Source organism: Heterodontus francisci, chromosome 7 (genome assembly GCF_036365525.1).
Source record: "Heterodontus francisci isolate sHetFra1 chromosome 7, sHetFra1.hap1, whole genome shotgun sequence".
Classification (NCBI taxonomy): domain Eukaryota; kingdom Metazoa; phylum Chordata; class Chondrichthyes; order Heterodontiformes; family Heterodontidae; genus Heterodontus; species Heterodontus francisci.
In genome coordinates, this window is record NC_090377.1 from 119,885,652 (window position 1) to 119,910,446 (window position 24,795).

General features: G+C 46.0%; 1 protein-coding gene across 23 annotated transcripts in view; it reads left to right on the top strand.

Annotated features, from left to right (window-relative positions):
- Positions 1 to 630: 630 nt before the first annotated feature.
- The window catches only part of LOC137372281 (poly(rC)-binding protein 3), a 228,188-nt gene continuing 204,023 nt past the window's right edge, over positions 631 to 24,795 (top strand). For 5 of the 23 annotated variants that reach the window (XM_068036033.1, XM_068036034.1, XM_068036041.1 and 2 more), the window contains exon 1: positions 638 to 1,078. The gene's annotated coding sequence lies outside the window, so the exon portion shown is untranslated. Of the gene's footprint in view, positions 1,079 to 24,795 lie in introns of all 23 variants that reach the window. The other 18 variants (XM_068036019.1, XM_068036017.1, XM_068036020.1 and 15 more) reach the window with 7 other exon arrangements.

A 24,795-nucleotide genomic window follows, 5' to 3' on the forward strand; every position in this document is an offset into this window, starting at 1 on the left:
AAAAATGTCACCATTAATAAAACTGGAACGTGGCGTTTATTGTTCTGCTTTCACTCTGGTTTACCACAAAGGAAATAGTAGCCTTTAGATGCAACAGATGTTGAGTTTGCCTCAAACATGTAAACACCTATAAACAAAACAGTGACCAATACACCAACCGCATCTCGCCTTCCGATTGGCCCTCTGCTACGATCTCCAATACTGGTTTATGATTGGATGTAGATGGGCGGGAGACCGGGTTGGTGCGATCGCAGGTCTCGTGGTGTACATTTGGCCCAATGAGAGCTGCAGTTTCAAACGATGAATGATGGGCGAGTTCACAATCATCTTGCCCGCGCGATTGGATGGCCGTCAATTCTCTGCCCCGTCGCTTCGCGCCTCCAAACCCTTCGGCCTTCTATACTATCGCCGTGCGGCGCCCATCCTTGGTGCCTCTGCCTTGTGGTCAGGCCGGCGTCATGCGGCTGCGCACAGTCGCGCACTTGGTTGGCAGGTGCACGGGGCAGGGCGGAGTCACGTGGCGACCCGCCGGCGATTGGCCGGGCGGCCACAGCTGGCGGCGGTGATTGGTGGACTGGGGAGCGGCTTTGTTGCTTCGATTGGCTGAGGGTGGGGAGGGGCGGCATGGTAGCGGCGGTTGGTCGCGCGCTTGGGGAGCTGTCAGTGCCGTGCGGCGGTTAGTGCGTCGGGTGTGTAGTGTGACTGGCGGCAGCGGCGAGCGGGTAGGCAGCGGCTTCCCCTCACGAAACCTTTCCTATTTACCCCTCAACCCCCCTTCCTTTTACCCCTGTCCCTTCTTCCCTTTTACCTCTGTCCTCAGGTCTTCCTCGATCCGACCGTCGTTGCCCCGAAGGGACGCGGACTATTGTTCCCACCGAGCGAGTCCTTTCCTTCCCTTCCCCCCCCCCTTTCCCCCTCTTTTCCTTCCCCCACTTCTCCCCTGCTTTCACGGGCTCCTCGCTCCCCAGGGGCCTCCACCAGCCGCTTTACTGGTACCCACTCCTTCCCCCTCTCTCCCTCTTCGGACCCGCCCCTAGTTGCTGGCACTGCTCCGGCCTGCCCTGGATTCTTGGATCTGGTGAGTTTCAGGCTTGGGTTATTTTTGGGGAGGATGGGGAAGGGTTCATGTTGCTGCTGATGTCTTCTATTTAACACTGCAGGTACTGAGTACATTATGTGGCTGAAATCTCAGGGCCATGTGCCCCCTGTGCGTGTGTGGATGAGAGAGAGATATAGAGAGACCCCGACGCCATGTGCCCCCCGTGAGAGAGAGATAGAGAGACCCCAATGCCGTGTGCCCTCTTTGTGAGAGAGATAGAGAGACCCTGACGCCATGTGCCCCCCGTGAGAGAGAGATAGAGAGACCCCGACGCCATGTGCCCCCCGTGTGAGAGAGATGGAGGGACCCCGGGGCCGTGTGCCCCCCGTGTGAGAGAGATGGAGGGACCCCGGGGCCGTGTGCCCCCCGTGTGAGAGAGATGGAGGGACCCCGGGGCCGTGTGCCCCCCGTGTGAGAGAGATGGAGGGACCCCGGGGCCGTGTGCCCCCCGTGTGAGAGAGATGGAGGGACCCCGGGGCCGTGTGCCCCCCGTGTGAGAGAGATGGAGGGACCCCGGGGCCGTGTGCCCCCCGTGTGAGAGAGATGGAGGGACCCCGGGGCCGTGTGCCCCCCGTGTGAGAGAGATGGAGGGACCCCGGGGCCGTGTGCCCCCCGTGTGAGAGAGATGGAGGGACCCCGGGGCCGTGTGCCCCCCGTGTGAGAGAGATGGAGGGACCCCGGGGCCGTGTGCCCCCCGTGTGAGAGAGATGGAGGGACCCCGGGGCCGTGTGCCCCCCGTGTGAGAGAGATGGAGGGACCCCGGGGCCGTGTGCCCCCCGTGTGAGAGAGATGGAGGGACCCCGGGGCCGTGTGCCCCCCGTGTGAGAGAGATGGAGGGACCCCGGGGCCGTGTGCCCCCCGTGTGAGAGAGATGGAGGGACCCCGGGGCCGTGTGCCCCCCGTGTGAGAGAGATGGAGGGACCCCGGGGCCGTGTGCCCCCCGTGTGAGAGAGATGGAGGGACCCCGGGGCCGTGTGCCCCCCGTGTGAGAGAGATGGAGGGACCCCGGGGCCGTGTGCCCCCCGTGTGAGAGAGATGGAGGGACCCCGGGGCCGTGTGCCCCCCGTGTGAGAGAGATGGAGGGACCCCGGGGCCGTGTGCCCCCCGTGTGAGAGAGATGGAGGGACCCCGGGGCCGTGTGCCCCCCGTGTGAGAGAGATGGAGGGACCCCGGGGCCGTGTGCCCCCCGTGTGAGAGAGATGGAGGGACCCCGGGGCCGTGTGCCCCCCGTGTGAGAGAGATGGAGGGACCCCGGGGCCGTGTGCCCCCCGTGTGAGAGAGATAGAGAGACCCCGGGGCCGTGTGCCCCCCGTGTGAGAGAGATGGAGAGACCCTGACGCCGTGTGCCCCCCGTGTGAGAGAGATAGAGAGACCCCGACGCCGTGTGCCCCCCGTGTGAGAGAGATGGAGGGACCCCGGGGCCGTGTGCCCCCCGTGTGAGAGAGATGGAGGGACCCCGGGGCCGTGTGCCCCCCGTGTGAGAGAGATGGAGGGACCCCGGGGCCGTGTGCCCCCCGTGTGAGAGAGATGGAGGGACCCCGGGGCCGTGTGCCCCCCGTGTGAGAGAGATGGAGGGACCCCGGGGCCGTGTGCCCCCCGTGTGAGAGAGATGGAGGGACCCCGGGGCCGTGTGCCCCCCGTGTGAGAGAGATGGAGGGACCCCGGGGCCGTGTGCCCCCCGTGTGAGAGATGGAGGGACCCCGGGGTCGTGTGCCCCCCGTGTGAGAGAGATGGAGGGACCCCGGGGTCGTGTGCCCCCCGTGTGAGAGAGATGGAGGGACCCCGGGGTCGTGTGCCCCCCGTGTGAGAGAGATGGAGGGACCCCGGGGTCGTGTGCCCCCCGTGTGAGAGAGATGGAGGGACCCCGGGGTCGTGTGCCCCCCGTGTGAGAGAGATGGAGGGACCCCGGGGCCGTGTGCCCCCCGTGTGAGAGAGATGGAGGGACCCCGGGGCCGTGTGCCCCCCGTGTGAGAGATGGAGGGACCCCGGAGCCGTGTGCCCCCCGTGTGAGAGAGATGGAGGGACCCCGGGGCCGTGTGCCCCCCGTGTGAGAGAGATGGAGGGACCCCGGGGCCGTGTGCCCCCCGTGTGAGAGAGATGGAGGGACCCCGGGGCCGTGTGCCCCCCGTGTGAGAGAGATGGAGGGACCCCGGGGCCGTGTGCCCCCCGTGTGAGAGAGATGGAGGGACCCCGGGGCCGTGTGCCCCCCGTGTGAGAGAGATGGAGGGACCGTGGGGCCGTGTGCCCCCCGTGTGAGAGAGATGGAGGGACCGCGGGGCCGTGTGCCCCCCGTGTGAGAGAGATGGAGGGACCGCGGGGCCGTGTGCCCCCCGTGTGAGAGAGATGGAGGGACCGTGGGGCCGTGTGCCCCCCGTGTGAGAGAGATGGAGGGACCGCGGGGCCGTGTGCCCCCCGTGTGAGAGAGATGGAGGGACCGCGGGGCCGTGTGCCCCCCCGTGTGAGAGAGATGGAGGGACCCCGGGGCCGTGTGCCCCCCGTGTGCGAGGGAGAGAGACCCCGGAGCCGTGTGACCCCCGCGTGTGAGAGAGAGAGGCCTGCCTCGTGTCTGTGTGCGCGCCCCGTGTGCCTGTGTGTGTTTGCGCGCTCGCGCCCCGGCCCCATGCGTGCACGCGTCTGCCCATGTGTGTTTGTGCGTGTGCGCATGCCTGTGTGTATGCACCCGTCCGTCCTGTGTGTGTGTGTGCACGCGCCACCCTCATGTGCGTAAGAGCAGGAACCCTGTGTGTGAGAGAGACGCAGGCCCCTGGACCCCGGGGCTTTGTTCCCCCCTGCACCTGCATGTGTGACGACGGGGCAACGTGCGTCCCCCTGCCTGAGCCCGGGGCACCATGCCCACCCCCTATGCGCATGTCTGTGTGCATTCGGCCACATGTTCACCAGTACGAGCACTCATAGTGCATACTGGGACGGTTTTGCAGGGCAGTGTGCATCCCTGTCCTTATGGCACTGGCTGTGTGCGCAAGGCTTGTCACGTGTATGAATTATGTGGAAAAACTCCATTGCACGCACATATGCATTGAATCAGGCTATTGTGAATGTTGCCATTTTTGTGTCCTGCTATGGCTTTACTGTATGTATGTAACTGCACCAATGGGCGGTGCAGTGGTTAGCACCGCAGCTTCACAGCTGCAGGGACCCGGGTTCAATTCTGGGTACCGACTGTGTGGAGTTTGCAAGTTCTCCCTGTAACCGCGTGGGTTTTCGCCGGGTGCTCTGGTTTCCTCCCACAGCCAAAGACTTGCAGGTGATAGGTAAATTGGCCATAATTGCCCCTAGTGTAGGTAGGTAGTAGGGAATATGGGATTAGTGTAGGATTAGTATAAATGGGTAACGGTTGTTGGTCGGCACAGACTCGGTGGGCCGAAGGGCCTGTTTCAGTGCGGTATCTCTAAATAAATAAAATAAAAATGCTAATCTTGAGTGCCCTTTGACACATGGGTGGCCTATGTCCTGTTAGCATGTGTGTCAGGAAGGGTACAGTATATGCATTTGATTTAACTGCAGCTTATTGAGTTGATCAATTGTGTTGTGAATAAATGTCAGCAAACTGCCAGCCTGAAAGTAACATAATTCAGTCTGGTTGCTTTTTATTTAAGCTGTGTTGGGGGGGAAAAAGGAAACTAATTTTGCAACAGTTCATACAGATAGGACTGTTGACCCGTTTCCAGTCTGCATTTATGCAGTTATTAAATGTTTACTGAAAATTACAGTTAACTGATGACTCTATTGTTGCGTTTGTTACCAATTGATTGGTAGTGCCAAATGGGCTTATGTTTTGGTAATATTTAGCTCTGAATTGCTGGGAAAATTCTAGCACTATTATTGCTTGCTTGAGGTAGTTTACCTTTCCTGTTTCTAGATTCTTGTATACTCTTTGCATCCAAACACCATGTGGAATATGTAGCTATTTTTTAAATATCCTTTCTATGGAAACTTGATTTTATTTGTAATTTCTGCCTTTGGGTCTTCAGTGATTCAATGCAGGACCAGCTGGTTAGGCAGGAAAATCTTGAAATGGCACAGAAGCAATCATCTCTTTTAAAAAAAAAAGACACATTGATGGAACAATTTTTTTAAATAAAACTCTTTTAATTAACTCTTGCTGTATCTTCCTGTTAATCTTTTTGACACTTGAGTGATGTCAGTGTCTATTATCTTGAAAAGGGTCAGAGAAAGGTGTAGTTTTTGACCTTGGGAGCTTGAGCAAGCTATTTTAACTTATTTCAGCTCCTTTGTATTAAATAATTCAACAATCCTTTAAAGAAAGTTCTTTCAGCCTTCTGTATTAAGTATTCACAAAATAAAAATAGTAAAATGTCTTCAATAGTTTTGATTTCTGAAAGAATTTTTTCCTGAAGGAAAATCTATTTCAAGTATTCCCATATACTGATGAAATGAAAGCTTTGTTTTTAATCTTGGTAGAGACTTAACGAGAAAGAGTCCTGCACATCACAGCAACGCCATTGATTGCATATGCAAGAAGACAGTGTTTTCAAGGCCTTGGCATGTCTTCCAAGCATCGGGTTTCTGAATTGGCTTCTAGGTGCTGAAGAAGTAATGTCCCTATTACAAATGTGCCAGGCTGCATTGCTTATTGGCAAAAATAGCTCATGTTAATGTATTAAAATAAATAGTGTTTTGTTGCGGGGGGTGGTGGAAATTATTCCACAGGCATTAGGGGCCTGCTATTAACTTGCTTAAGTAGCCATTCTTCATTTGAACCTGTGCAGTGTGTGTTGGATTGTTAAATTATCATATTGCAGCTGAGCTTGGTTACTTCTTCACCTGGTATTTTCATGTCCCAAGGATTGACTTTTCCTCTCCATTACTAAGGGTGTTGAGCCCAATTGCAGTGTCATGACCTTCTTAACTGTTTACCTAAATCAGTGCAGGGCAGGGACTCTGTACAATTCTTGCTCTGTGCTGTAGGTAGTGTGTTTACCTACTGAACTGAGAAATTTGCATGATCTCTGAAAAACCTCCCATGTAATTTATATGCCATTGGCTATTACATTTTAACTAGTTATAAAAATGTTAAGGTTCAGTCAATGCTAATCTAAAACTGGTATATCTTAGCGTGATACTGTCAGTGCCAATGTATTGTATGATAGCATGGTAGTACTGCAATCTACTATATGTTATTACTATAGCAGTAACTTGCATTTATTTAGCACCTTGACCATTACAAAGTATTCCAAGGTCCTGAGCCACATAGAGATATAGTGACAAGTGAACAAAAGCTTTGTCAAAGAGAGAGGTTTTAAGGTGGCAAATTCTCGGGCTTAGCACCTTGGCAACCATACCTTCATCTGCCTATGGTGAAGTGCTGGAAATCAGGTGTGCACAAGAGGCCAGAATTGGAGGAACAGAGAGATGTCAGAGGATTGTGGGGCTGGAGGAGGTTTATAGAGATGGAAGGATGTGGGCACTGAGGGATTTGAAAACAAAGATGAGAATTTTAAATTCAAGGTGTTGCCCAAGTGGTAGCCAAAATTGACTAGCAATATGGGTGAATGGGACATAGTGCGAGTTGGAATATGGGTAGCAGAATTTTTGATGAGGTTACTTCTAAAGAGGGTAGAATGTGGAATAGTCAATTCTGGAGGTAACAAGGTCATAGATGAGAGTGTTGTGAGTTAATCTCAATTGTGCAGTCATAGGGATGAGCTAAACAGATGTTGGGTGCACTGCTGGAAAGAAGAAGCAAGTCACTGGTCACTTTTCTGTATTTTCAAACTGTTGGGTAATATTTGTGAAGGCAAAAACAATTGTATAAAAATGTTCACCAATTGAAAACATTGTTCCTTTATTCCTTGTTCTCTTCAGGCTGGACTGGTCATATGGACAATTAAACTAGATCCTGAGTGCCCCTGCACATGATTACATAGTGCTGTATTCTTGTCCCACCCACACCCTTTTTTTTGAGAGAACTCCACACTTTCAGGGGAGCCAGTCCAACCAAGATCCTACCCCATACATGACTGTCATGAACAAGAGAGTTGAGATGTTATATAAAATTTATAACACAGAAACAGGCCATTCGGTCTGAGAGGTCTTTGGTATTTATGTCCCACTTGAGCCTCCTCCCACTTCATCTAACCCATCAACATATCCTTCTGTTCCTGTCTCCCTCATGTACTTACTGAGCTTCCCCTTAAATGCATTGCTGCTTGTGCTGATATAGCTGAGGAAAGACATGAGAGAGATTCACAGTGACTTTGGAGGATGATCTTGTGCATCAGTGTGATGGTTTCTTTTCAAACAGCAACTCTACTGTGGTTTCTGAGAGAAATCACTGATCTTCATACATATATCGGGGAGGTGGTGGCGTAGTGGTATTGTCACTGGATTAGTAATCCAGATGTCTAGGCTCATGCTCTGGACGCATGGGTTTGAATCCCGCCATGGCAGATGGTGACATTTGAATTCAATTAATAAATTTGGGAATTTAAATAAAGAAGCTTGACTAATGGTGACCATGAAACCATTGTCAATTGTTGTAATTCACTCATGTCCTTTAGGGAGGGAAATCTGCCATCCTTACCTGGTCTGGCCTACATGTAACTCCAGACCCACAGCAATGTGGTTGACTCTTGCTTGCCCCCTGCAATGGCCTCGCAAGCCACTCAGTTGTATTAAACTGCAACAAAGTGTAAGAAAAGGAATGAAACCAACAGACCACCTGGCATTGACCTAGGCACTGGAAACGACAACGGCAAACCCAGCCCTGACAACCCTGCAAAGTTCTCCTTAGTAACATCTGAGGGCTAGTGTCAAAATTGGGGGAGCTATCCCACAAACAAGTCAAGTAACAAGCTGACAGTAATACTCAGGGGATCTTACAATGTCCCTGACACTGCCATCACCATCCCTGGGTATGTCCTGTCCCACCCAGGGGACAGACCCACCAGAGGTGGTGGCACAGTGGTATACTGTCAGGAGGGCATGGCTCTGGAGAATCTCAACATTGATTGCAGACCCCATGAAGTCTCATGGCATCTGGTCAAATATGGGCAAGGAAATCTCCTGCTGATTACCACCGACTGTGGCTCCTCAGTTGATGAATCAGTGCTTCTCCATGTTGAGCACCAATTGGAAGAAGTGGGTGGGACAGGACATACCCAGGGATGGTGATGTTGGTGTCAGGGACATTGTGTGCTGTGCAAGGGCACAGAATGTACTCTGAGTGGGTGACTTCAATGTCCATCAAGAATGGCTCAGTAGCATCACGACTGACCGAGTCGTAAAGGACATAGCCGCTAGACTGGCTCTGCGGTAGGTGGTGAGGGAACCTACTTGACCTCATCCTCACGAATCTACCTGTCGCAGATGCATCTGCCCCTGCTAGTATTTAGGAGTGACCACCGCACAGTCCTTGTGGAGATGAAGTCCTGTCTTCACATTGAGTATACCTACTGTCGTGTTGTGTGGCTTTTTCAGCACAGCTGCAACACTGGCAATGTGGAAAATTGTCCAAGTATGTCCTGTACACAAAAAGCAGGACAAATTCAACCCAGCCAATTACTGCCCCATCAGTCTCCTCTCGATCATCAGCAGTGGTGGAAGGGGTCATCGACAGCGCTATCGAGCACCACTTGCTCAGCAATAGCCTGCTCACTGATGCTCAGTTTGGGTTCCGCCAGGGCCAAACAGCCCCTGACCTCATTGCACTCTTGGTCCAAACTTGGGCAAAAGAGCTGAACTCCAGATGTGAGGTGGGAGTGACTGCGCTTGACATCAAGGCAGCATTTGACTGAGTGGGGCATCAAAGAGCCCTAGTAAAATTGGAGTCATTGGGAATCGGGTGGCGGGGGGACTTTTGGCTGGTTGAAGTCATACCTAGCACAAAGGAAGACTGTTATGGTTGTTGGAGGTCAATCATCTCAGTCCCAGGACATCACTGCAGGAGTTCCTCAGGGTAGTGTCCTAGGTTTTACCATCTTCAGTTGCTTCATCAATGAATGACCTTCCCTTCATCATAAGGTCAGAAGTGGGATGTTCGCTGATGATTGCACAATGTTCAGCACCAATTGCGACTCCTCAAATAATGAAGCACAGCCCGAGTCCATATACAGCAAGACCTGGACAACATCCAGGCTTGAGCTGATATGTGGCAAGTAACATTCGCACCACACAAGTGCCAGGCAATGACCATCTCAAGCAAGAGAGAATCTAACCATCTCTTAATGTTCAATGGCATTGCCATTGCTGAATCCCCCATTATCAACATTCTGGGGGTTACCATTGACCAGAAACTCAGCAGGTCAGAGGCTGGGAATTCTGCCAGAGTGACTCACCACCTGACTCCCCAATAATTGTCCACCATCTACAAGGCACAAGTCAGGAGTGTGATGGAATATTCTCCACTTTCCTCCATGGGTGCAGCTCCAACAGCACTCAAGAAGCTTGACACCATCCAGGACACAGCAGCAGCTTGATTGGTGCCCCATCCACCACCTTCAACATTCACTCGCTTCACTGACGCACAGTGGCAGCAGTGTGTACCATCCATAAGATGCACTGTAGCAACTCACCAAGACTCCTTCAACAGCACCTTCCAAAACCATGGCCTGAATCACCTAGAAGAACAAGGGTAACAGATGCATGGGAACACCATCACCTGCAAGTTTCCCTCCAAGCCACACACCATTGTGGCTTGGAAACTATATTGCTGTTCCTTCACTGTTGATGGGTCAAAATCCTGGAACACTCTTCCTAACAACACTGGGGATGTACCTAAACCCCAAGGACTGCAGCGGTTCAAGAAGGCAGCTCATCACCATCTTCTAATGGGCAATAAATGCTGGCCTAGCCAGCGACGCCCACATCCCATGAATAAATAAAACAAAAAGGTCCATTGAAATCTGGATAGAGACTGCCCAAGTTCCGTTTACATTGCTTCCTTCCTTGGTCATGCTTTTGTTTATTTTTTTCACTATTTTCGGTGCACATTTTGGTTGCTGCTGTGGACCCAAGTCTATCACTTTTTCTGCGTTTCTCTCCCCTGCTTCCTTTTTTATTTACCCCTCCTACCATCGTGCCTCTTTGCTACTCTCTCAAGCCTTCAGCACTCATTAAAATACAAGCAAAATACTGCAGATGCTGGAAATCTGAAATAAAAACAAGAAATGCTGGAACTCCTCAGCAAGTCTGGCAGCATCTGTAGAGAGAGAGAACCAGAGCTAATGTTTCAGGTCAGTACCTTTCATCAGAACTTGCAAAGGTTAGAAATGTAATATTTTTTAAACAAATAAAGCGGAGGTGGGGCAAGAGATAACAAAAGGGAAGGTGTTGATAGGACAGGGTCACAGGTCATGGAGCAAAGGCCAAAGGTATGTTAATGGTGTGCTGAAAGACAAATCGTTAGTGCAGAGAGGGTGTTAGTTGACATGTTGACAGGGTGTTCATTTTCTGTCAATTAACAGCAGGCAAATGTTGCAGTGTTAAAAATAGACAGACTTAGTGGTGCCAATAATGTGATGTTTGCACCTCAGCTTGGGGGTCAGACAGCACCTCGAGGGTACACTGTCTGGTAAGCCCATTGGGAAGATGGAATTAGAGGCTAGGGGACAAGATTTCTTGGCATAACCCATCCAGGATGGCTTTGATCTTAATGATTGAGTTGAATGTTCTTGCTTACCCAGAACTTGGTGGCAGACAAGCACTCAAAGATCAATGACAGATTCAACGATGGTTGCAGAAAAGTAGAAATGGACATTGTCAGCAAAAATCTAAAAGCTGATATGCCAGTTAGCAATGGTGTCCATTGGCAACATGCAGGTGAGAAAAAGGATGTGTGTGTGAATAATGAATTATTGCCTTCTCCCTGTCAGTACATAAAGGGTTAAAACAAGATTACATTCAGAAAATAGTCTAACTTGTTTTGTTACAATACCCTCAGAACATAGGCATGTTATCTGGCCAAGTGTCTGAGAAAGGGGCAAAGCCATTTATTTCAAATGCTGGCATAATACAGGTTTCATTGGTAGCTTTGAGTATAAAAGAAAAATTTTCTTTGTCCTTGTCTTTTTTCCTTAAGTGGATTGCAGCTTGATAGAGGAGCCAAAGCAACTCTGTAGATGGTGAGGAACAAACTGCCACATCATGGTTAATATGCAAGGACCTTGTGCCCTGTCCAGTTTATACTGCAGTTTAGCACACCTGGCATAACTATTAGTTTAATTTTCCAAGAAAGGATAGATGAACCTTTAGCTGTTACAGGCCTACACTGTTTCATTACTCCTGTCCATTTATCTATTTACTGGCTAACAAATGACTTTTTGCAGTCCAGGTCACAATCTAGTTGAAGTGTTTGTTCTATAATCCAAAGTCAAAAGTAGGCACGATATAACCAGCGGCCACAATCAGCAACAAGAGTTGTATATCCAATGGTTCAGCTTGCTGCAAATGACCAAACTATTGAGTAAGTAAAGTGTTACGACCGGGTGAGGAAGGATCTCTGGCTCCTTTTCTAGTTTGGCCGTAAAAGGGTTTAACTTTTTAAACGCTTTTTAGCTTCACCTCAGTGATTCCTTGCTCACTGCTCTCTAATTGTAAATGAACCAGACAGGTGCTCTCGGGTTTAAACAAGAGAGGTGTACGTTTATTAACTTTAACACACTAACTCGGTTAAAGTAACTAAAAATACGTGACGCAACCACGCTAGCATCCATACATGATAAATACACGCACACAAATAGGTACAGAGGAGAAAGAATAGACAAGGGGGAGGGGGTTGGAGTAGTAAATAGAATTCAGTTAGTGTCTTTGGTTTGAATGTAAAGACCTTGATTGGAGTTGAGTCTCGCATGTTCTCACTGGGGCCCAGTGCACACTTTCAAACTTGTTTCGCTGCTACCTGAAGGCTGAAAAGGGGTCCTCTGTCTTGAAGCTTAAGTTGCTTCCATGGGTCCCTGGAACTTTGCTGGAGAGAGGGAGGGGGGTGCTTTCTTCTTGAAGTTCAATTGCAGTCTGCCCTAAACCTTCTTGTGAGACACAATTCAATCAGTTCGGGTTGGCCAGTAGGTTAGTCATGTGACCAGTTTTGTTTGAAACAGCATCGCTTTCGAGGGTTGTTGATTCTTCAAAGATAACTAGACACACTCTGTGGGGGAGGGGTGGAGTGCTGGCTCTTAGACAAGATGTGGGTCATCACTTGCCCAGCCCAATCTTGCTAATTGAATCAGGGAGTACTCCCATTGTCTCTTTGTTCAACTGTCTCTCGGAATACAAATGTGCCGCCATGTTTTCAGCCTTTCAGCTCTGTGCTCTTTTTAAACAAGTTATGTTCAATGTCTAGTAAAAGTTCAAATAGTGTTCCATATGACGAAATTGATGTTTCCATTTGGCAGGTGTGGTTTCGTCACAAAAGGAACATTCCAAATCATAAGAGGCAAGGCAACGCCTATAGCAGAGGTATCAGATATCAGAGAAATATCCAGAGTAAAAATCTAGAAAAATATTAAAGCTATTATGCCTAAAAATTAACACAAGTTCTTGTATTTTTGAATCATTCATGGGTTTGTGATCAATAATCCAAATTCAGCTCACACATCAGTAAATCCTTGCGGTTAATACCTGTGATATCAGAACCCTATTTAAATACTTTTAAAATCTTCTATTTTATCAAAAGGTGAGACTCCTATTAAAAGGATACAATGATTAATTCAAGTACCATTCAGTACATGCAATTTTTATTTTGTTTTAGTATTGATAACATTAGGAAAACCAATTTGGTGGAGTAACTGAGCCCAATGAGGGCTGACTTAAGCATGTACAAACCAAAAGTGTCACAAATAAACATTAAAAAAAAATGTATATCAAATGACAATGTATTACACTAGATGTCTCTAAAAAAAACTGTGATGCTTGCCAAGGTCACAAGGCATCCACAAGATTGTACACTCAAGTTAGGCATGAGAGCATCCTGTAAACAAGGAGCAAAATTCTAAGCAATAGCACAACTTAAAACAGTTCAGAAAGGAGTGTTGTGCTAAGCTTCTATTAAGATTTATTATACAGAATGCTAAGGTACAGTTGCAGCATGGAAGTTTGGCACAGATCCTGACAAATCAGAGGCTTGTTCGAGTCATCTTTTTATAAAGTATTGCCAGCCTGGCCACATAGCTGCTTTCTGGAAAATGGATTCTGGCATGGAGTCGGTCAACCTCAATTAATCCATTTATACAAGTGACTAACTCCACAGAAGCAGGAAATGCGCTCTTCCTGTAGCCTGCCAAATAGGCTTATGATCCATTAGCAGGCAGATACAGGTTTTAAAGATGACAACTTTTTCCTGAGAACTACATTTTATTACATTCCAGCAATTTTCTTTTCATATCTTTGTTTAAAGGCCTGACATTTGTTTAAGATACACCCTCCGCACTCTCAATTCTTATGTGAGCCTATTAAGTGCTGGAAGTCTATTCAAATATGTGGGGCATCACAAAATGAAATCAATTCCATCTAAACGCAAACACATCCAATAGGATTTACTGGATAGTGATCAAGAGCTTGAACTGAACTGATTTTCCACTCCTTGTTCAGAAGCTTAGATCATCTTTCACATTCCTATTGCTCCTTCAGGTTGAACCAACTAATTCAGCTCAGGTCAAGGCCAAATCTTGGACCTTCCACACAACTTGAGGCTGCTGAGCCATGAAAGAGATGGAATTCCTACTTTACTAGGTATTATTTTTCAGTATTCCTCATTGCCCATCTAGCCCAGCACTTAGATTCAAAGGAAGTTAATCAATTGTCTTTGAGAATATTCAATGTTCTTTTAAAAGAAAGATTGGAAGGCAACATATGGTTGTATTTTCTGACTTGATTTGAGGATAACTTCAGTACTGTATATATTTGCTTGTAGGATTTCACTCACTGCTCATATTTAGATATGGTGAATAGCGTCACCACTAAAAATAGAAACTCCGGAAAAATCTATTGATTGAAGGAAAAAGAATGCAGCCAAGCACTCGTTCCTGAGGTAGTTTATCTGCATTTTACAGTAAAACTTCGTCTATTATGACTTGGCGTTTGCATCCAATAAAGACACACACAATCTGTTACCAGGTGCACCACACGTGGCATGCTCAGCTAACTGCAGTTGATTCTCTGGCTACAGTTTAACAGGCAAGAATGGAACCAGGCAAACCAGTTCCACCCAGCTGGATGACAGAGAAGAGACATTGGAGGAGAATGGTGTGGTCAAATCTTCTGAAGACAGAAGGATGAGAAGAGATGGGTACCCCATGGTCACAATCACATAGCAAGTCATTTGTAACTTTGATAAAGGCAGTTTAGGTACTGTGGGTGGTGGGGGGGGGGGGTGACCCGATTGGAGGGATTCAAACACATAATTACAGGAAACATGGGCATAGATTTGTGAGGCATCTCTTTTCTTCCCCCCCCCAACCTCCCCCTCAGTACCTAAACTGCCTTTATCAAAGTTACAAATGACTTGCTATGTGATTGTGACCATGGGGTACCTATCTCTTCTCATCCTTCTATCTTAACATTTGACTACACCATTCTCCTCCAGTGTCTCTTCTCTGTCATCCAGCTGGGTGGAACTGGTGAGGCGTCAACATGTTCAAGGACTGGAGAGGAAAGGAAAGTTGGAGATTGAGATGTAGCTTGCCAGGGCAGTGGGGGGTCAAGGAGGAGAGGGGTGATGAAGCAGATTTGAAGGGGTAGGGGGACAATACCTAAGTAAAGGGAACCATTAAGAAAATCAGCTTGCATGGGGCCCAGGAAGAAATATGGGTGGTCGACAGTTTGGTTAGAATAGGGCCAAAGGAACAGTCAGTGGTTTTCAGAGAAAAGATGAGCTTGGAGAAAGCCAGGCAGGAGATGGGATAGAATCTAGAAAAGGACATGAATTCAGGGCTAGGGCAGTAGTGAACATTAGGGGAAGTTTGATCCAGTGGGCTGGGGGAGAGCGGGAAGTGGCAGAGGCAGCTGAAAAGTCTTGACCTTTGTGACAAAAAAGTCCATGAGCTCTTCACATTTGTTGGAGGCGAGAGTGGAGGCGGCATGGGAGAAAACAATTTGTGGTGAAGCCGGGGGTTATCTTTGCATTTCAGGACGATTTTTGAATCGTGAGCAGTTGTAGCAATAGAGAGCAGGACCTGATGGCTCTTTACAGGATGCATCCAAATCTGGTTATGAATGGTTTAACCAGTTGTTCACCACAGACTTTCAAATCAGTGTCCCTTGGTGTTAAGGAAGTGGAGATGAAGCGCAACACCAGCGGATTGATGAGAGCGAGTAATGATTTTAATGGATGAAAGGGCATCAAAGGTGGTGGAACTGCTGAGATTTAGCAGACTGTTAGCTGCAGAAATGTCACCAAGAACTGTGGGCCAAAGGCTTGACATTTGGGAATTTGAAAATGCAGCTGTGACTTGAGAGAGCATTTTTTTTCCCCAGAGTCAGAAATAGAAAAGTAGGGTTGAGAGGGTGAAGAGGAATGCGGGTGGAAAGCAAAACATGAAGTGATCAGAGATGGTCTTAGCAGTGATTGTTACCATGGATGCAGCAAGGTCATATGAGATGGCAAAATTGAGGGATGGCCATGAAATGGGTAGGGCACTTTATATGGAAGGAGACCTAGTGAGGAAAGGTCCGAACTAGAACAGTTGAGATGGAGGTAGAAATTACTGAGGATGTTGTCGTTTGGTGCAGAGGGAGGAAAGCGGAAAAAATTTCTGTGACGGGCTCAGCGCTACTTGGGCGGGTGGTACAGAACAAGAATTTTAAATGAGAGGTGAGTGGTGGAACAAAGTGAGATACTCAAAAGGAGAAGTTGTCAGGGGAGTAGGGAGACAGACCAAGGTGTGATTTAGAGATATGGGCTACACCACCACCACAGCAGTTTGAGCAGGGCAAGTGGGGAAATAGTCAGGTGGAGAAGCTTCATTAGCGGAAAAGGTATCACCACCCCTCAGCCATGTCCCTTTCAAAGCCATGGTCTCAATATAATCATTCACAATAAACTTATGGATGGCAATGTGATAATGACCATATCATCTGTTTTTGTGATGTTGCTTGAGGGATAGATATTGGCCAGGATAGCTCCCTGCTCTTCAAAATAGTGTCATGGGATCTCTTACATCCATCTGAGAACACACACATGGGGCCTTGGTTTAATGTCTTATTCGACAGTGCATCACGCCCTCAGTACTGAGACTTGCAGGGCTATAGGGATTGAGTGGGGGAGTGGGACTGACTGCCAGTTCTTCACAGAACGATGCATGGACCGAATGGCTGCCTTCTGTGCTGTAAATGACCACAACAGTGGCTGAAAACATGGCTGCATATTTGCATTCGAAAAGACAGTTGCCTGAAGAAGACAGTGGGAGTATTCCCGGATTCAATTAGCCAGATGGATTCTTATCAACAGGGGTGATCAAGAGACATTGAATGTGTAAGAGCCAGCATTCCACTCCCCCCCACCCCCCCCCCGCTCCCTCCCTACTGAGTGTCTAGTAAGGATGGGGGAATCCACAAATACTGCAGGAGACATCCTTTCAAATAAGGAGCTAGTCACATGGCTAACCTGCTGGCCAACCTGGGGGTGGTAACTGTGTTACAGTTTTAAGGTTAATAAACTTACACCTTGTTTAAATCTGAGAAAACCTGTCTGGTTGATTTCTTTGCCATTATAATTAGAGAGCTGTGAGCAAGGACTCACAGAGGGAAGCTAAAACATGGTGTTTTAAAAGTTAAACTCTGTCACGGCCAAACCAGGAAGAGGCTGAGAAGGGGAGCCCTAGGCATCTTTCTCACCTGGTCGTAACACTGTAAAGTCATGGTTGAGTATTGGATAGCACATGTACTTCAAAATGGAATAGAGAATAGCCATTCAAGCCGGAAGGGGTTAAACGTTGTTATACCCTATGTGCGAATGATTTGCATGAGGGTATCAAAGCGGGATCTCTACATTTGTAAAAGACAGTGAAGATGGAGGAGCAAAATAATGAAGCCTGCTATTGGTTTCAGAAGGATTTCCATCTTTTAGGGAAATGTGCCAGTAGATGATCAATGTAGACTGTAAAAACAGATCTAAATAAACTTGGTAGAGCTAAGGAATGAAGGCAGAGGGTTGGTGCAAGGAAACAGCAGGTGGAAGGAGACTATTTTGAGTGCAAAAGCCGTATAACATACTATTCAGGAAAGAGTGGGAGAAAAATCAGCCAACTTTTCAAAAATCTACCTAATACATAGTTCTCAAACTAGAATCCGCAAAATAGTTGTGTTTAGAAAAAGGACTTCCGTTCTCTAGCACCTTTCATGTCTGCTAGACATCACAAAGCACTTTACAACCCATTAAGTACTTTTGAAGTGTAGTCACTATTGTAATGCAGGTAACATGTCAGCCAACTTGCATACAGGAAACTCGCACGATAGCAATGTGATAATGACCAGATAATTTTCTTTGTGATGTGGAATGAGGGATAAATATTGGCCAGGGCACTGGGCATAACTCTCCGTTGTTCGAAATAGTGCCATGGGATCTTTTACTTGCACCTGAGGTGGCAGGCGGGGCCTTGGTTTATAGTCTCATCCAAACGACGCTACCTCTGACAGTGCACCACTCCTTCAGTACTGCACTGAAGTGTCAGCCTAGATTTTGTGCTCGACTCTCTGGAGCGGGACTTGAACTCTCAATCTTCTGACTCAGGCAAAGAGCACTATCTCTAGACCAGAGCTTACACAGCTATGCTTGGAATGCACTGCAACTTACAAATGTGCATTTTAATTTGACATACTTGAGTATTTTTCTCTACAGGTAAAATAGAACCATAGTGTAGCAAATAGTATAGATGCCTTTAAGGGAGAAGCTGGATAAGCACATGAGGGAGAAAGGAATAGGAGGATTTGCGTGCCCACAACCTTCTGATGAGAGGTGAAAGTAAGTGCTACCAACTGAACCAGGGCTGACATTGTGCAAATGTGTGACAGCTGGAGACCGGCTTGATGCCAGGCGGCAGCAGAGTGTGGCACCACATGTGCAGTGTGGGCTGACTGTCTTATCTCAGAGGGGAGTGCGTCTGGGCAAGTACTGAGAGTGGCAGGATGGTCGCTAGGTAGACCCGCAGTTGCCAAGGCTGGTGATGGGCGCCAGATAAGTTCAGCCTTGTTTGAGAGGAGAGTCTTTAGACATGTTCAGTACTTAAATATTGCTATATTATTACATGCTATACTACATAAAGAGCTACAAGTCGTGGGAGTCAGTTGCCAGTGATCGCCAGAGCTGGCGGGCAGCCATAAAGGCGGGGCTAAAGTGTGGCGAGTCGAAGAGACTTAGCAGTTGGCAGGAAAAAAGACAGGCGCAAGGGGAGAGCCAACTGTGTAACAGCCCCGACAAACAAATTTTTCTGCAGCACCTGTGGACGAGCCTGTCACTCCAAAATTGGCCTTTATAGCCACTCCAGGCGCTGCTCCACACACCACTGACCACCTCCAGGTGCTTACCCATTGTCTCTCGAGATAAGGAGGCCAAAGAAGAACTACTTAAAGGGTACCAAAGTACAAGTTTTCCCAGTTATTTTGAGTATTATTCTTCAGATTGGTGAGGTCTGTGATCTGTGATTACTAATCAATTTGAATCATCAGCCGAAGAAATTGAGGATCACTGACCAAGTGTGATTGCAGTGAGGAAGACAAACAAGTTAGAGCTTCCACCAACAGGCATTGGTTAAACTTCATCTGTAGTTGTGTTTGTAATACTGGTCATTATATCATGGGAATGGTATTTCCCTTGACAGCATGATCGTGATTGCTATACCCCTGTCCGGAATGTTAAGCAAGACGAGATTTGGAAGTGCACTAATAGAACTTTTCAAAATCGGGGATTAACGTAGCTGCTCGAGATAAGTTTTTCATGTTGATGAACAGATTCGGGGATCTTTTTTTTAAATCATCCTCCCTGAGGATATCAGAAGTAAATCGAGAACTCATGATTATTTGATGCACAAATATAATAAACATAAACTGGGCAAGCAATACATAAAAATGGGTTCAAGTTAAAGAAAGATTTGCATTTTAATAGCACTTTATCATGTTTCTGTAATGTTTCAAAGGGCTTGGTATACAATGAATTGTGTGGCAATAACAGTGATCATTATGGGCATAGCAAAATCACTTAAATGCAATGAGCTGACTGATCTGTGCCTTCCCATGTTGCTAATGTGCTTTTCTAGTGTTGGGAAGAATATTAGCCAGAGCTCCCTGTTTGTGTTTTGAACGGTGAAGCTGGATCATTATTCACTTGAGCTACTGGAACACGCAGACGGAATCTCTCATTTCAGTGTCATCTGAAGGGCACAACTGCAGCACTCGCTTTGGCTCAACTTGTTTAACACCCATTGTGGGCCTGTAAACCCCTAACTCAGATGACTGTGTTATCAGCTGACTCAAAATTGGTTATGTTCAGACTACCACAATAATAATATAAAGGTTTTAATTGTATTCTTCATACCCTTGTTAAAGGTTGGTGGCTCAAGATCACTATTTGCAGTGGAAATTGGAATTCCTGATAGAGTAGGGTTCTTTTGCTGGAAAAAGCTCATTTTATAATGGCAGGATTCATATGACAATAATATGACCCAATCTTTGCCTTCTCGTTATGTGTGTTAGGAAATAATTTTTGTAATTATTTTCCAATTTTCTTGCTTAAGTGCTGACTTGTACTGGGATGGTTTTGCATTGGAGATGACAACCCTGCAGTCCCTAGCTTGCGGTGTACAATTTTTGAGTTTATTTTGTGAGTGAATGTGAATTATTTGAAGTTCAGTTACTATCAATTTCATATCAAGATCATTTACCTTAATTCCACTTGTACTCTATATTTTAGTTTTGATCAAATTACACTGGCATTTAATCATTTTCATGAGCTTGTGTGGAGCAAACATGAAACACAGTGAACAAATGTTTTGCACTTCAGTTAAGTGTGTAGCTGTCCATAATTATTTTTATAAAACAATGCACTTATCATGAGTGCATACTTAAGGGGAATAGATGTAAAGTATTGAGTTTGAAAAAATATTTGGTGAAGCCCTAAAATCATAATGGCAGGTTATACTGGCTTACCTCATGCAAAGATGAGCCGTGAAGAGCTTGGCTTTTGCAGCAGTGAATAATGCTAGAGACTTAAATAAAAACAAGAAATGCTGGAACCACTCGGGTCTGGCAGCATCTGTGAAAAGAGAAGCAGAGTTAACGTTTCGGGTCAGTGACCCTTCTTCCGAAACGTTAACTCTGCTTCTCTTTTCACAGATGCTGCCAGACCTGCTGAGTGGTTCCAGCATTTCTTGTATTTATTTCAGATTTCCAGCATCCGCAGTATTTTGCTTTTATTTTAATGCAAGAGACTTATTGTGCCTTTTGAAAATAAATGATTTGATGCATTCTTACTAGTGAGCATCTTTTTCCAAGAATAAGAAAATGCCATGCAGCCCATAAGCCTTGTATATCTAATTCACCCAGCCTTTTGACCTCTACTTTGTCCTACCTTTTCAGGTAGGCAGTGGCAAATTGAGGAGTGGTATCTTGAGATGCATTTAGGTCCCTGCAGTCATGAGTCCCGCAGCTAAAAGCAAAACATAGATATGGGATATAAAACCTATAGTAGGAACCAATGCAGTTTCAGAAAAGTATAATTGATTATCACTGATTCAGAAGAAACTGCTATTTTGTGTGAATTTAAGGAAGTGACGTATTAAGTGACTGGAAAACCATATGATACAATTTAGAATTGACAATTACTTTGATTTCCATGACTAACTTGGATTCAGAAACTTAGTGGTCAAATCTATATATGATACCAAACTATTTGGGGCAGTTGAATGAGGAACCAGCCAGACTCCTTTCAAAAAAAAAATGCTGAATTAAAAATTGTAAATGTGCAAATCATTGGCAGCTGTAATTTTTTATAGACGAGTATAAGTGATGCATATGGGAAGGAAAAAAATTCAATCAGGAAAATAGAGTTCTGATGAAAGGTCACAGACCTGAAATGGTAACTCTTTCTCGTTCCATAGATGTTGCCTGACCTGCTGAGCATTTCCAGCATTGTCTTTATTTCAGATTTCCAGCATGCTTTTGCAAAAATGATTGGCTTCTGTTGGCCTGAGTACAATGGCTTTTCTCCCTACAGCTGGTTAAAGGATGATTTTTAGTTCTGCCAGACTTTGGGGAAGAGGGTTCGTTAAGTTTTTAGTACTCGGATTGTTAGGAGCAGGGATTTTTAAAAATTTAAACATAAAAGGAACGAAGCGGAAAATAAATTGTATTCTTATTTTCCGTTTTAAATGAACATCTGCTTGCCTTTTATTATATTATATCTGGAGTCTGGTTCATCAGGCTAAACATTAGCATAATTTGCGTTAATAAATTAGTTTTAATAAATTAGTTTTTCGATTTTTTTATTTTTATTAAGGAGCAGTACGTCTTACGTAAGACATAATGTCCCCAGCCATCCTCCATTTGCACGCTTTGAGCAGGGTATCCAGTTCACAGTCTGCATAGTGACATCTTGTCACACACAATTGATGAGTCAATTAGATTCACGGGAACAATTTCACAATAGGTTGAATTTCTGTTTTTCTTAACTAAGTATGAATGACTCTTATCTCAGTAGGATAATGTTACAAATTACTTGCAATATGTTCAGTGTCAAATACTGTTTGATCGCTTCTGTCAAATGTCTTTGGATGTTTTACGATGTTAAAGGCACTGTGTAAATACGAGTTGTTATTGACTAAAAATCGAGATTAAAAAATGCATCTTACAGTAGCCAAGGAAGACACATAGGTGCACTGTTACAGTTACATACTAATGGGATTATTAGAAGGCATATTTTGCAGTACTAAAAAACACCAGCAGGAGGAAGTGTCAATGGCACTCAGATGCTGATTAGGTGAAGTCTATGCATTGAAGAATTCAGAGATTTCAATTTCCCCTGAGCAATAGTGGTTGAGTCAGTGGTATATCTTAATATTGGGTTTCACTGGTTTTCAGCAGGTGCCCTTGTCAAACAATACCTGTAGTTTTTTTTTTAGTTATTTGTGGGATGTGGGCATCACTGGCTAGGCCAGCATTTATTGCCCATTCCTAATTGTCCTTGAATGGAATAGCTTGCGAGGCCATTTCAGAGGGCAGTTAAGAGTCAACCACGTTACTGTGGGTCTGGCGTCACGTAGACCAGACCAGGTAAGGACCACAGATTTCCTTCCCTAAAGGACATTAGTGAACGAGATGGGTTTTTACAACAGTCGACAATGGTCACCTTTAGACTAGCTTTTAATTCCAGATGCTGATTAGGTGAACTTTATGAATTGAAGAATTTGGAGATTTCTATTTCCCCTGGGCAACAGTGGTATATCTTAATATTGGCTTTCACTGGTTACAAGCAGGTGCCATTCTCAAACAATACCTGCAGCAGCATATGCAACACAAATCACTACCAAATAATTATTAAAACTCCATATGAAAGATGCATTTACAAAAGATAAATGCAAGAAACACTTAACAACAGAATGTATCTTGCAAATAACCTAATCTTGGCCACAAAATGATCTCCGTTCAACCAGTGCTATTGTGTTCTATTGAGAGATTTGCTATTTGGCCCATCCGCCTGTGCCCACTCTTTGAAAGAGTTATCCAGTTAGTCCCACTCCTTGCTCTTGCCCCATAACCCAGCACATTTTTCCTTTTCAAGTATTTATCCAATTCCCTTTTGGAAGTTATTGCAACTGCTTCCATCACCCTTTTAGAAAGTTCATTCCAGATCATCATAAACTCACTTTGTTTAAAAAAAAACTCCTTATCTGCCTCTTGTTCTTTTGCCAATTACCTTAATTAATTCAAACTTTCTGCCTGATTTGGTGAATTCAGTTGAATGTAAGCGATCCCATAGCACTGTTAGAGTTCTTCCAGTGTCTTGGCTAACATTCCTCCATCAACAGTTGCCAACAGGTCCACTGGTCACTGATCTAATTTTCCCTGCACAATTTAACTGCCACGTTAGCTTACCGAACAATGGCATCTGTACTCCAAAGGCTTTTTGATCAAGAAATTTGGGATGTCATTACTCATCGAATCAGAGGATATGCTGCTTTAAAGATGAGTGGAAGGGTGACGTCTGTACTGAGGATTTGGAAAGACCTTTGTCAGAGATCTTGTCATTTAGTGAAATCAGTTGTTTTTGATTCCTGAAAAAGTAAGTATTTTTCTTTCTAGCTCCCTTTACAAATATGAACAGCTCAGAAGTTAACTCTGTGGCAGTACGATTCTCTGTAGAAGCTCAAAATACCATATGATGTTTCCCTGGTATGATCTTGTTTGTTTATGTCCCAAAGTTGGCGCAAATAAGATTGGGGGATACAACATTTATAACATTGGGGTCCCAAAGAGTTGCATATGTCTGCAGTGTTTAAATGTGTCTGCAGTCTACACATTCGGCAGGCAGGAAATCTTCTGAGTACACATCAATGCCTGTTGAAAATGTACTTTGGCTGTTTTAGTACTTGGAGCGAAGAGGGGGCATGAAAAAACACTGGTGGGCAAGATGAAGGAAAATTCCAAGGTGTTTTATAAGTATATTAAGGGCAAGAGGATAACCAGGGAAAAAGTAGGGCCCATTAGAGACCAAAGTGGCAATCTGTGTGTGGAGTTGGAGGACGTAGGTGAGGTTTTAAATGATTACTTTTGATCTGTGCTCATTATGGAGAAGGACGATGTAGGTGTAGAGATCAGGGAGGAGGATTGTGATATACTTGAACAAATTAGCATTGAAAGGGAGGAGGTATTGGTGGTTTTAGCGGGCTTATAAGTGGATGAATCCCCAGGCCCAGATGAGATGTATCCCAGGCTGTTATGTGAGGCAAGGGAGGAGGTAGCAGGGGCTCTGACACAAATTTTCAAATCCTTTCTGGCCACAGGAGAGGCACTGGAGGACAGTGACTGTGGTACCATTATTCAAGAAGGGTAGTAGAGATAAACCAGGTAATTGCAGGCCAGTGAACCTAACCTGAATGGTAGGGAAACTATTGGAAAAAATTCTGAGGGACAGGGTTAATCTCCACTTGGAGAGGCAGGGATTAATCAGGGATAGTCAGCATGGCTTTGTCGGGGGACATCATGTGTGTAAATGAGGGTAAAGCAGTTAGTGTAATCTACATGGACTTCAGTAAGGCTTTTGATAAGGTGCCGTATGGGAGATTGATCAAAAAGGGAAGAACCCATGGGATCCAGGGCAATTTGGCAAATTGGATCCAAAATTGGCTTAGTGGCAGGAGGCAGAGGGTGATGGTTGAGGGTTGTTTTTGCGATTGGAAGCCTGTGACACGTGGTGTACCACAGGGATCGATGCTGGGTCCCTTGCTGTTTGTAGTGTACATTAATGATTTAGACATGAATATAGGAGGTATGATCAGTAAGTTCGCAGATGACACCAAAATTGGTGGTGTCGTAAATAGTGAGGAGGAAAACTTTAGATTACCGGCTGATATAGTGCTGTATCTCTAAATAAATATAGATGGGCAGCGCAGTAGCAAATGGAATTTAATCCTGAGAAGTGTGAGGTGATGCATTTTGGGAGGACTAACAAGTCAAGGGAATATACAATGGATGGTAGGACCCTAGGAAGTAGTGAGGGACCTTGGTGTACT